This window comes from Bos grunniens, chromosome 11 (genome assembly GCF_055505025.1).
Source record: "Bos grunniens cultivar Pamir isolate PY7600 chromosome 11, Bosgru_T2T1.0, whole genome shotgun sequence".
NCBI lineage: Eukaryota > Metazoa > Chordata > Mammalia > Artiodactyla > Bovidae > Bos > Bos grunniens.
In genome coordinates this window covers 85,616,069-85,630,233 of record NC_141175.1, presented here as the reverse complement: position 1 = coordinate 85,630,233, position 14,165 = coordinate 85,616,069, and positions in this window count along the sequence as shown.

Genomic DNA, 14,165 nt, shown 5'->3' with positions numbered 1-14,165 from the left:
GTTTGTATGCGCTACCCTCTCATCCTCACAAATCAATTTTTAAACTTGGTTTAGGCTCTGGGAAGCAGCGAAACTGGGGATTTCAAATGAGCCTCTCAGTCCAGATGTGTCCATAATAAAAACCACTGGGCAGTAGGGCATAATTAACAATCTCTCCTTCCCTGAGACCGCAGAATGGCCTTCATTTCGCCAACTGGGCTTGACGTGAATTGGCTAGAATGTCTGAGTAGATTTCCAGCTGCTGCTCATGTAGTGCTGGCTCCCAGCAGTATTTGCATTCCAAATAAAACGAGGCCTGAAATAGATGTGCGATACATGTTCAAAGCTATTTTTAATCAATGATCACTTGGTTTGCTGTGAAAGATTATCAGGAGGTCACAATCCATTTTGGGTTTTGCTGTGTCCTGCAGAACTGATCTAAACACCCGGTGACTTCAGCTTCTCCTCCCATCCTTCTGCTTTGTCAGCTCTATGGATGAAGGGGAGGAGGGGCTTTAGTGGACAGCACAGACTTGTTTATAGTTACAAGTAGCAGAGCTGGAAAACCATTTACTTCAACTGTTTAAGTTTGTCCTGGTCCCACACAGAAACTTTGTGGAGCAGTCGTAAGCCTGAGGAGTCTGTCCTCTGAACCTCCATCCTGAAACTCACCAGGCTACTGTCCAGCAAGCCAATCAATTTCAGTTCAAAGGAGGGCTCCAGAGAAATGTTTCTCATTTGCTAAGCCCCTTCTAGCTGTGAGGATGCTTCGAGCAGTGCACATTTCTTTATAGATAGTATCTTCTTGGAAGCTTGAGCTTTCTGTAGGGACTGCTGCCAATATTATCCACTAGTTATTGTTGTTGTTTTAAATAATGGCACCTTACGTTTATTTAACAGGATTACTGTTTGCAAGCAAATCTATAATCTCATTTGCAAAATGCATTTACATAGTGTGAATACTTAAATGCTTACAATTGCATATTAATTTTGTTTAACAGAGTATGCTAATATTACTTTCCCCTCCCCTGTTTCTCTCTTTTTCTGTAATGTGTTTTCCTTTTTGAGGCAGCTTTTCTGACTTTTTTTTTAAAAACTCATGCATTGGCAACTATATTTCAATGGATTCCCAGGATCAGTGAATGTTTGCTATTACTATGTTGTTTGTCTTCCTTCCCTAGAATATGGGCTTTGTGAGATTTGTGCTGAATGGCTTCCCTCCAGGTCCATGCTCTGCTTTCTTCAGGCTGCGGGTTGACCCAGCAGACAGGTGTGTATGGACCACATTAACTCCTTACCTCTGGCTTCAGGTTGGCTTTTGCTCCTTGTGGAGCACTGGCAGGAGCCTGGAGGCAGTGGGGAGAGTGCGTTTAGGGCATTTGTTCCTCTGGCTCCTTCCTTGGGGGAGTCACATCAGGATGGCTGTGTTCTTGACTGAAAGTCATGGGTCCTACCAAGTGGCCTCTCCACAAACTCTCCAGGCTGCACTAACTACTTCCTTCTCCCTCAAGCCCCGTGCTGGTCACTGTGACCATCCTTTGTGATTCCCCTATGCCCTGCCGACCCTTTAAATTACCCCTGTTTAAAGTCCCCTCGGTTTAAAAAAAAAAGTAATGAAGTCTCCTCAGGACTTCCCTGGTGGTTCAGTGGTTAAGACTCTACCTTCCACGGCAGGGGGTGTAGGTTTGATCCCTGTTCGGGGAACTAAGATCCCACATAAAAAAGTCCCCTCAAATTATCCAATGTGAACATGCCTTTCTTGGTCTTTTATGACTTTGATATTTTTGAAGAGTCTGATCAGATATTTTGTAGAATGTTACTCAGTTTAGGTTAGCTTGTTTTTTCACAGTGTGCTTGCAATTATGCATTTTGGGAAGGATACTTTAGGGGTTTTGTACCCCTCTCAGGGTATGGTATTGGTGGATACATGAATCAGTATATTATTAGTGATGTAACCTTGATCATTTATTTAAGATGATGTCTGCTTTACTTCATTGTACAGTTACTATTTTCCCATTGTAACGAATAATTTTTTGATGATATTTTGAGACTATGCAGATATCCTGTTTCTCTTCAAGCTTTCATCCATTCATTTGAGCATTCATCAGTAGATCTTGCCTGTAGCGATTATACAGTAGTGTTCTGATGGTGATTTTCTATTTCCCTCATTCCTTCTACATTTCTTAATTGGAATTCATTCTCCTGTAAGAAAGAATTGTATCTTATTAATTTCATTGTGGCCTTGTCAATATTTTCTTCTCTGGATTTTATACAACCCTATGCTATCATTATTTATTTTATTATGTAAGTTGATTCAGCCTTGGCTCCTGGGAGCTCTTCTAGATTGGATCCTGTGTTCTTTTGACATGCACACATTTTATTTTGAGCAATTTCTTATTTCTTGCACCAAAATATACTTCTGCTAATTATGTTTTCTTTGTTTTATTTAAATGAGTAGATTTTATTTTTTAAAGCAGTTTTAGGTTAACAAAGAAAGTGAAAAACAGTAGAGAGAGTTCCCAAATACCCACCTCAGTTTCCCCTGTTATTAATATCTTGCACTGATATGGTATATTTATTACAGTTGATGAACAAGTATTGATATACTGTTATTAACTAAAGTCTATGGTTTAAGTTAGGGTTCACTCCTTGTCTAGTTCTATGAGTTCTGACAAATTCATATCATGTGTCCATAATGACAGTAGCATATAAAACAGTTTCCCTGCCCTAAGAATGCCCTATGCTTCACCTATTTATCCCTTCTTCCTCCCAACCCAAACTCCTGGCGACCGCTGATCTTTTCAGATTTGCCATAGATTTGCCTTTTCCAGAATGTTGTATAGTTGGAACCATACAGTATGCTATGTCTTCTTTCATTTAGCAGTAGGCATTTAAATTTCTTTTCTGTTCATGGCTTTATAGATCATTTCTTGTTATTGTATAATATTTCGTTGTATGGATATACCACCATTTATCCATTCACTGACTGAAGGACATCTTGAGTGCTTCCAAGTTTTGGCAATTATGAATAAAGTTTCTATAAACATTTATGTGCAGGTCTTAGTAAGACATACGTTTTCAACTCATTTGGGTAAACACCTAGGACTGTGATTGTTGCATCATATGGTGAGGCTATGTTTAACTTTGTGAGAAACTGCCAAATTGTCTCCTGAAGTTGCTGTGCCATTTTTGCATTCTCATCAGCAAGGAATTCTTGTTGTCTCACATCCTTCAGCATTTGGTGTTATCAGTATTTTGGATTTCGTCCATCCTAGTAGCTATGTACCAACTATGTTGTTTAACTGGTCAAATCCAATAAAAGGTGCTATCTGAAATGTTTGATAAAGGATATGCCTTGAGAATCAGGTTTTTTGGAATTGGGAAAGGAGCCAAAGCAGAAGCTAAGTTGAAAACAAAGAAGAGGGACCAAATCTTAGCCTAGGATGGCAAAATCTACTTGAAAGCACAAATAAAACTTATTTCCTAAGTCTAGGGTCAAACTGAGGAAAGGAAGTATACTGGTGTTTTTTAGTATCTGAACATCTCCTGTATTAATGCCTTAATTTTGGTTAGCTGGGATTCTTCAAGTACGTTTTTCAGAAAAGATAAGTGGATTATGAGCTTCCCAGGTGGTGCTAGTGGTAAAGAACCTGACTGCCAATGCCGGAGACTTAAGAGATGTGGGTTTGATCCCTGGGTTGGGGAGATCCCCTGGAGAAGGGAATGGCAACCTACTCCAGTATTCTTCCCTGGAGAATCCCATGGACAGAAGAGCCTGGTAGGCTCTGGGACCATAGGCTTGCAAAGCATCAGACATAAGCAACTTGGCACACACACACAAATGGATTATATATTTTCAGATCCCATGAATATTGGGAATGCCTTCAGGCATTAGAAAACAAGTAAGTTGGAATAGTGAAACAGCTGGGGTTTTCTGCTCAACTTATCCTATTTTGTTGTTTGTTTCCAGTTGAGGAAAATTTACTCCTTCAACCCATGTATTTTTGGTGTAATTATACTTCAGAGTAGGCATGTACCTAGACCTGGTTAATTGTAATAACGTGTCCTTAATGTCCTTAATACAAGGGGTCAATTGTGATGACCTGTCCTTAATTGTCCTTAATACAAGGGGTGGGCATATGATTCAAGTAGGGTCAGTCAGGGCCCTTGAGTTAAATTACATATATGGCTTGTGAGCTGTACGGAGGTAGAGCTGGACTGCCGGGGGCCATCTTCCCTGCCATGTAAACAGCGTTCGTCTATGTAAGAGAGAATGAGGCCAACATAAACAAGAGGAAACCAACAGATTTTAGAAATGGAGAGAAAGCAGACAAGCACTGGAAGGAAGAGAATGAGAAAGATGAATCCTGCTGAATTGTTTGAGATGTTTGATCAGCTATGCTAGAAGTCTTGGACCTTCCAGTCAAATCAATAAATTTTCTTTGTTTTTCTTAAGATAGTTTGAGTTCTTTTACAAGTGAAAATAGTAAGCATAGAATTGTTATTAGGAATAGTCCAATGCTAGAAGCAGACTCTACAGTGTAGATTTGGTTGAGTATAAGTGTAGCACAGAATGGAGAGGACCCCTATACCAAGGGCAGGAAAATTGTCCGTCTTTGTTATGCTGTTTTGAAACACGGTTAAAGGGCCACCTCTTCTCTTTGGACTCAGACCATGTGCCTGCGCTGAGATTGGAGCTTTAGAGGAGTTGTCAAAATTCCAGGATGTTACCTGCTTCTTGCATGTCTTTCAAGAAAAGAAAGTGCTTTAGTGTAAATTGGGCCTTGTGAAAGTACGAGGGAGATAGTATGTAACTTTGTTAAGAGATGCCTTTCCTTCCTTTGGATGTGGGCAGTAATCTAGGACCACTAGGGGTCAGATGATCATGTACTTCATGGAACTACAGAAGCCAAAACCCCTGCCCTAAGCTTGAGTTAATGCTGGCAGAAGTTGGGAGGTGGGAGATGGAGTAGGGGATGTGAGTGGGACTCAGGAGGAATTTGAGAAATCAGAAGCCTGATCCTTTAAGCCCCTCCTCAAACTATCCTGCTGAGCAATGGCTGGTGGTGAAGGTAACAACAGTTAATTCCCTATTAAACAGCCAGTGAACAGATTCAACCTGGGCACAGCACTGCTGAGTTCTGCCTCAAGCACTTCAGCCTGAGTCATTTAGGACTCACTTAGCTGAGGGTTAAGACATGCTGCCGAGAAGCAGACATGCAAAAAACCTGGTCTATAATCAAGGACAAGACCAGATTTCTGATTTTCACTTACAGAAATAGACTCAATCAGTGGATGACTGGGATTTTTAAAGTATTGGATTGCCAGAGAAATGTCAATCTGAAAGCACTTGGGATTGTTGGATTTCTAAGGCAATCCCCAGGTCCTTGTAGTAACACCAAATACAAGAGAGTTAAGGGGCAGGACCTCCAGAAGGATTTTTTTCCTGCATTCTTTGTTTTACTCGCAGCTTTGAAGGATAATGAATTTGGGTGGTCTGTGCACAGGGAGAAGCCTGGTGTTGTCTGACTGGTTTCACTGTCAAGTGGTAAACTCTTGCTGTGTTGTTCTGAAGGATCTGGTACACAGTGTGGCATACATTATGGCATACTATCTGCCTGGAGTTTTAATTGAAGATACCCAGTTTTCTTCCTCTACTGTCTAATGGAGGTGTAGGGGATCATTACACTGATCATTTACACCATAGGTCTTTCTTCATTATAACTATTATTATTGTAACTTTACAGTGAAAAATTTCAATCATAATCACAATAAATAGAATATTGAATGCTAATGTATCCAACCTCAATGGTTGTCAATTTATAGTCAATCTTGTTTTATGCCTGTCTTCACTTACTAGATTATTTTGAAGCAAACCCTACATATCATACAAGTATTATTTTTAAAAAACCTGTATAATAGCACCTAAAAAATTAAGTGATTATTATTATGAAATATCCAATCAGTGTTCAAACTTTCAGTTGTTTCATAAATATAACTTTGAAAGTATAGACTGCAGGCTATTGAATCAAGAGAAGCCTACCTGTTTGTCAGAGGTGTGTATATCACCCAGAGATCCTGGGCATGAAGATGGGGTGATAACTGGGTGTGATTCTGTGTTGTTTCTCTTTGGAGTAAGTCTTTATTTATACATTCGTTGGACAAACATGAGGTGGAGGGACTTTTGAAATTATATGAGTTTGTGTTAAGTGGGCATGGGGAAATGTGGTTGATATTTTCTCCTATTGTCTGCCCCCCCCCTTCCCCCTTTTTTTGTGAAAGAACTGCCTCCCTCCTATCACATTAGGTTTTTGTGAAACTGTTAATCACAGTGTATGTCCTGGCTGCCAAGAGCAGTGTGTGACCCACATCTAACCAACAATGGACCAACTTCTCATCCACGGTGATTAGACATGGTCTGAGTACAAGCAACCAAAGTAATCTCATGAGACTGAAAGTATTACAGATACAGCGGAGTCTGTCATCCATTTGAATCATGAGCTAAAACAATATATGAAATTGTTTCCTGGGTCAATCTTCATGGGATAAGGAAAGAGTGTACATACAGTGTGAGAGAATGAGGCCAATATAGATAGAAAAGCAGAGACAGGATGAAGCAGCAGTTGGTGGAGTTGATGGTAGGGAGGAAGAAGAGAGAGATGGGCACTGACAATATTTGAGCCCCTGGGTTTAGCTCTACCTAAAGTTACCTTGGACATTTTTTTGAACCAACTTACTCATTTATTTTACCTTAAGATAGTTAGAACTAGGTTTCCTCTCAGCTGCAACTAGAAGAGTCATAGAAGCTGGGTATAGAACCTTACATTACAACTTTTGCCCCTCAAAATTCTGTACGTTCTGCTTAGTTTCCTTCTAATATCTAATAATACAAAGGAGAAGTTTGTGACCAGCCTGACTTCCCTCCCTTTATTATGCAATTTATTACTTCTGGCTGGTTACTTGAAGAGTTTTTTCTTCATATGTATGTTTCCCTCTGAAACACTGTAGGCTCCTTACATTTGCATAATTGAGGCTTTTTCCAATTGGTGATTTTTTTTTTTTCAATTGTATCTTAGATTATAATTTCTATCCTACTTACTTTGGCTTATTTCACCTGTGTTTCATAGGCTGGATGTTTATAAGTTGGGGACGGTAGGAAATAACAATATTCTGACAGCCTCCAAAAGCAGCAGCTAGTCAATAAAGCCCAGCTGTCTAGTTTCTGGATTGCAAGTCTTCATTCTTATTCTAGGAAGCCAGACAAGTTGGGAGAAATGAATGGACTTTGTACGTTTTTTCAAATGGTTAATCTTTCTATTAAGGCATCATAACATGAGTTATGTAGACTTAAGAGCCAGTTTCTGTCATGTACTTTGTGTTTTCAGCATTCACTTAATTAATTCAATTCTCAAACCAGTGTTATTAAACAACTTTTATGTGTCAGACCCGGTGGTTGGCTAGGCTATAAAGTTGAATAAGATGCTATTCTAATTTTTAAGGACCTCGTAATCTAGTGGGTAGGTAAATGTGTAAGACAACCAACTACAGAGAACTGGTAAGCTTATGCTACACACAGAGCTCTGGCAGCAAATTGGAGAGGGCTTCACGGGGGAGGTGACAAACGTTTTTATCCAGCTTTGTAGAATCAGTAGGAGCTTACAAAATGAGAAGAAATTGCTATATTATTCTGTTAACGTTGACATGTGTCCTTTGAATGGAATGTGATGGGGGCTCTGCCTGCATGTTGATATTTCCTTTCAAAGTTTCACTTCACTGCATTTGAATTTCACAAGTGTTTTCGTATGACTGACAGATCTGCGTGCCACAGACAGTATATGGAATGAGCCGAGCAGCTTTGTCTCTCTGTCAGTTTAATTTCTCTTTCTCTCTATCCCTAGGTAGGGGGATGTTGTGTTTTTACACATTTTAATTGCTTATCTGTTGTAAAATATATTTATATAATTGTGAGGAAAAGCAATGATTTACATTAACAGAGAATGCTATACTGTGCTTAGTCTCTCAGTCGTGTCCAACTCTTTGCAACCCTATGAACTGTAGCCCTCCAGGCTCCTCTGTCCATGGGGTTTCTCCAGGCAAGAATACTGGAGTGGGTTGCCATGCCCTCCTCTAGGGGATATTTCAAATCCAGGTCTCCCACTTTGAGGCAGATTCTTTACCAGTTCAGCCACCAGGAAAGCCCTCCTCATTTCCTCTTCCATTTTCTAATGGTTAAGGTCATACAGGGTTTCTATGGTGGCTCAGTAGTAAAAACCCACCTGCCAATGCAGGAGACATGAGTTTGATCCCTGGGTTGGGAAGATCCCCTGGAGAAGGAAATGACAACCTACTCTAATATTCTTGTCTGGGAAATCCCACGGACAGAAGACTGGTGGGCTATAGTCCATGAGGTTGCAAAAGAGTTGGACATGACTTAGTGACTAAACAACTAAGGTCATATACCTAAGTAGGACCAGAGTAGAAATAATAATCGTGATAATAAAGATTGCATCAGTTCAGTTCAGTCACTCAGTCATGTCCGACTCTTTGCAACCCCATGGACTGCAGCACACCAGGCCTCCCTGTCCATCACCAACTCCCAGAATGTATTCAAACTCATGTCCATGACTTGGTGATGCCATCCAACCATCTCATTCTCTGTCATCCCCTTCTCCTCACACCTTTAATCTTTTCCAGCATCAGGGTTTTTCCAGTGTGTCAGTTCTTTGCATGAGGTGGCCAAAGTTTTGGAGTTTCAACTTCAGCATTAGTCCTTCCAGTAAACACCCAGGACTGGTCTCCTTTAGGATGGACTGGTTGGATCTCCTTGCAGTCCTAGGGACTCTCAAGAGTCTTCTCCAACACCACAGTTCAAAAGCATCAATTCTTCAGCACTCAGCTTTCTTTACAGTCCAACTCTCACATCCATACATGACTACTGGAAAAACCATAGCTTTGATTAGACAGACCTTTGTTGGCAATGTGTCTACTTTTTAATAAGCTGTCTAGGTTGGTCCTTTTCTTTCAAGGAGCAAGCATCTTTTAATTTCATGGCTGCACTCACCATCTGCAGTGATTTTGGAGCCCCAAAAACAAAGTCTGCCACTTTTCCACTGTTTCTCCATCTATTTGCCATGAAGTGATGCGACCAGATGCCATGATCTTCGTTCTCTGAATGTTGAGCTTTAAGCCAAGTTTTCACTCTCCTCTTTCACTTTCACCAAGAGGCTCTTTAGTTCTTCTTCACTTTCTGCCATAAGGGTGGTGTCCTCTGCATATCTGAGGTTATTGATATTTCTTCCAGCAATCTTGATTCCAGCTTATGCTTCATCCAGCCCGGCATTTCTCATGATGTACTCTGCATGTAAGTTAAATAAGCAGGGTGACAATATACAGCCTTGACGTACTCCTTTCCTGATTTGGAACCAGTCTGTTATTCCATGTTCAGTTCTAACTGTTGCTTCTTGACCTGCATACAGATTTCTCAGGAGGCAGGTCAGGTGGTCTGGTATTCCCATCTCTTTAAGAATTTTCCATAGTTTGTTGTGAACCACACAGTCAAAGACTTTGGCATAGTCAATAAAGCAAAAGTAGCTGCACAGCACTGGAGTGACTGTGAGGAGATACCCTATGTCCAAGGTCAGAGAAACCCCAGCAAGACGGTAGGCACTGGAATGGTGGCTGCATGGCACTAAAGTGACTTTGAAGAGATAGCCCATGTCCAAGGGCAAAGGAGAAGCCCCAGCAAGATGGTAGGAGGGGCAAAATCATGTTTAGAATCAAACGCCATACCCGCCAGAGATGCTCAGAGGGCTCAAACATACCTTGTACACACCAAGACACAGAGACCTCACAGAGACTGAGAGCAAAACTGTGTTTGGGTGTCTCCTGAGGAGGTACGGGTCAGGAGTGGACTGCTGCAGGGGCAGGGGCTCTGGGTGTAGTAGACCTGGGTATGACATAAGCCTTCTGGGAGGAGGTCGCCATTAACTTACCATAGAGCTGCCAGAACTTACACAGGACTGGGGAAACAGACTCTGGGAGGGCACAAACAGAACCTTGTGTGCACAAGGACCTAAGAGAAAGGAGCAGTGACCCCACAAGAGATTGACCCGGACTTGCCCGTGAGTGTCCAGGAGTCTCCGGTGTAGGCGTGGGTCGGCGGTGGCCTGCTGCAGGGTTGGGGGCACTGAGTGTAGCAGTGCGTGCATGGGACCTTTTGAAGGAGGTCACCATTATCTTCAGTACCTCCACCATAGTTTGGCCTCAGGTCAAATAACAGGGAGGGAACACAGCCCCACCCTTCAACAGAAAATTGGATTAAGGATTTACTGAGCATGGCCCCACCCATCAGAACAAGACCCAGTTTCCCCCTCAGTCAGTCTCTCCCATCAGGAAGCTTCCATAAGCCTCTTAACCTTCTCCATCAGAGGGCAGACACACTGAAAACCACAATCACAGAAAACTAACCAATCTGATCACATGGACCACAGTCTAACTCAATGAAACTATGAGCCATGCCATGTAGGGCCACCTGAGACGGACGGGTCATGGTGGAGAGTTCTGACAAAACGTGGTCCACTGGAGAAGGAATGGCAAACCACTTCAGTATTCCTGCCTGAGAACCTCATGAACAGTACGAAGATTGCATAGCACTGGCAATTTTCACAAACATCGTTGCATTTAATGTTCACTAAGATTCTCTGAATGTATTCCTATTATTATTATACCCAGTTTGCCAGTGAAGAAATCAAACTTAGCAATACCAAGATATTTGTTTTAAAATGTTTTATTAAATCTCTGGACTTCCAGTCTGGTACTTTGCCTGTCACTCAGTGAAACCCCATTGATTTTTGTTTAATTGAATTCTAATTAAAAATACTTTTCAAACTAGGATCTAGGATTATCTTTTTTCTTTTAGTATTATCTTTTAAAAAACATAATGAAATACAAAAATAGTATCTGGTTCAATAGCTGATTTTCTATATTTCCTATATTCTGTATCACAAGTAATATTTCCCGTGTTCCTTGATATTATACTGCTTGTGTTATTGTCTAGTTTGTATTTATATGATTTGTGTTATCTTAGCAAAAATCCTTTTCCCTGCTTAAAATCTAGTAAATTTCTTTTGTACCCTTTCTTTGTGACTTAAGTTCACCAAATGTCAGCTCTTTCCTGCCTCTCTATGGCAGACTGCCAGATTGCATAAATCATGCCTTTGGCTGTTTTTATCAGCCACTGAAGCAGAATTTTTGCAAAAATCTTGTAAACAGTGTGTTGCAATGTCAATGGCCTCTGCTACTAATGTCTCCCTTTTCTTTTGTTTAAAATGATGCTCAGTTGCCTTGTTTTATGAGGTGGACCATTCCAACTTTCTTCCATGTGCAGCTAGCTAGGCTTTTCTCACGGATTTAGTAAAAGTCAACCTTAAACTTTTCACAGCGACGCTGCTCCTCTTGCTCCTTTACTTTCCATCAGGATGCCCACTGTGAGCAGGGTTGAATACCCATCATGTCAAAGAGTCCTGTTTTTGAATCCTGGCCCTGCCACTTTCTGGTTGGGTCACCCAGGACAAATGTTTCCAACCTCATCTGAAAAATGAGATCACATTGCACATACCTAATGACAGAATTGGGAAGATGGAATTAGATGAGAATAGTGCCAGGTGCATAATATTTACTAAAAAAATGTTGATTTCCACTTTTATTATTCCTGTAAATAATTCTTTCTTTGGTTGAAGTTTCTCTTTGTTGTCAAGCTAACCATTCATATATCACAAACTTACCACTGCCCTCTCTCTTTTGAAACATTCTAAGTCAGTTGTTTTGTTTTTGCCTAAACTTTATTTCTTGAGCATCTTGACCCAACTTTCTTTTTAATGGTGTTTCTTCATTCTTTCCCTACAAATTTTAGTGTCTTCTGCTCTCTGGCATCTTTAGATTGGAGCAAATGGTTCCTTCAGGTCATTCTTCTGACATTTTTAGCCACTTTTTATTTCCTAGGTAGTTTGCTTACTCCATAATAATCTGATAAACCGGTTCCCAAGAAGTCTGTTTTCAGATAGTGGAAAATTGATATCACTTTACAGTGATATGTTCTGGTAGTTCTACTGGCTCATTTCCCATTTCCCCCCAAGCTTTTAGAAAATGCATTTACATAAATATTCTTCAGTTCTGTGTTATTCATATTGATTTCACAGGCTGTGATTGATTATTTCAAATCCTATTCCTTTTAGTTGAAGGACAGTCAAGATCTTCTTCCAGTTCTTCTTTTTGTATTCAGGAAACTCACCATCTAATAATATAATAACAACCATAAATGCTTGGATACAGAGACACAGAGATAAATAAAAGATAGTCCATCCTTCAAGGAACTCATAATTAAGTTATCCCTTCCTTAGTTCTTTAAAAGATATTTATATTCTTTTATTTTTATAATCATTAAACTTGGCTTCTTACATAAATGAGTACATAGTCTTACATCCTTGGAATAATTTTCACCATCAGGATTATCCTAAGGCTTATATTAAGGTGAAAAAAAACTTAGATGGTTCCTCAAAGAAGTGGTTGGGGTATAATTTGCTTAGTATTTGCATTTGCTTATTTTGAAAAGACTTCTTGTTTCCAGTTATAATACTAAGGCTATAAACGAGGCTAGACTGCTTGCTTCATGTTTGGCTGCCATAATTGATACAGATTAGATTGCTTGTTCCAGAAACATATAGCCTGAAGTGAGTCAACAGTTAAATGGAACAGAAAAGGGTGGGGGGAGAAAGTCTCAAGAAATCTTCTAAGACAGCAATAGCCCTCATCTGGAATTTTCCTCTCCTCTGCAAAAGTTTTTGCAGCTAGAGTGCAATGTGACCAGACTGCATGTTGTGAGCTGACGGTTACTCCAAGTCTGACCCATGCTCAACTGTTTCCCTTAGTGGCCTTTGAATTAGAGCATGGAAGACCCCCTGTCAAAGTAGAAATGTTTAAACACAGAATTGTACTGTTGCAAGGGATCTTACAGATGAGCATACCACAGAGATTCAGAAATCTTCAAGTGTGAGAATCCCTTTTCAACCTGAACGTTGTTGGATTCCCATTCAGTAGGACTTAAACTTGTAGTATCCATGGGTTGAGAAGATGTATAATGACAATATGCCACTATGAATTCAATAATCATTTGCCTGAATTTAAATTTGTTAATCAGAACAGCAATTACATATATTTGAAACAAATAGCTACACCTGGATGAATGAGACATATTGTTTATTTCAACTATAACCTATTAGGTGTACACATGGACTTGGAGATGCCATGAATTTAGAAGCCACCAGGGATCTGCACCTTGGAAGTCATTGGTCTAATCTAGTCTCCTGTTTTAACAGATGAAGATAAATGTGGTTTGTGGGTATTAAGTGACTTTCCAAGGATACAGATAGTTAATGGCAGAGTCCAGTTCATTGGCGCCTTTTCCACTTTGCCTCAACTGTCTTAAACTTACCTGAGATGATTATTCATCCAGGTCAGCAGAGAGAAGTGTAATAAATAAACTAGCTCAGAGGAAACTATGATTGTGTGCCACACTCAGGAAAACATGCTCCTATATTTAACAATAATAAAATACCTTTCGGTTAATCAGACTGTATGTATATAGAATTCTTGCATAACTTGTATTACTTGACAATTGTATGTTTCTTTAGGATTTCAAAGAAATAGGGGCCTATGTTAGGTACTTTAGGAATTATAGAGTAAATTTGAAAACTATGGAATTTCTGGCCACAAATAATAACTCCTCTCAAAAAAATGCAGAGGAAAAATGAAAAATCTTAAACATTATGGGTTTCTGGCAATGAACAAGCACAAAAGTCAGCAAGAATGGACATCCTCAACTTCTGCCAAGTCAGGAGGAGCAGTTCTGGCTGCTGAAGAGAAATGAGAAAAATCACCAGCCAAATAATGCATTATAATATTGGCAGACATAGGAAAGGGAGTGTGTCAAAGATATTAAAAAGCCATTCAGTATTAGAATGACTCGATTCAGCTGAGGGAAGATGAAAAGAACAATTGATATTTCTTGGATATTTATTAATGTTTAGATACAAAGGGAGTATTGAGAGTAGCCAAGTCTTCAGCACAAGGTCTCTTGAAGTGATTGATATGAGGTAAAAAGATGCTGGACTGAGTGCTGTTCAATCCGT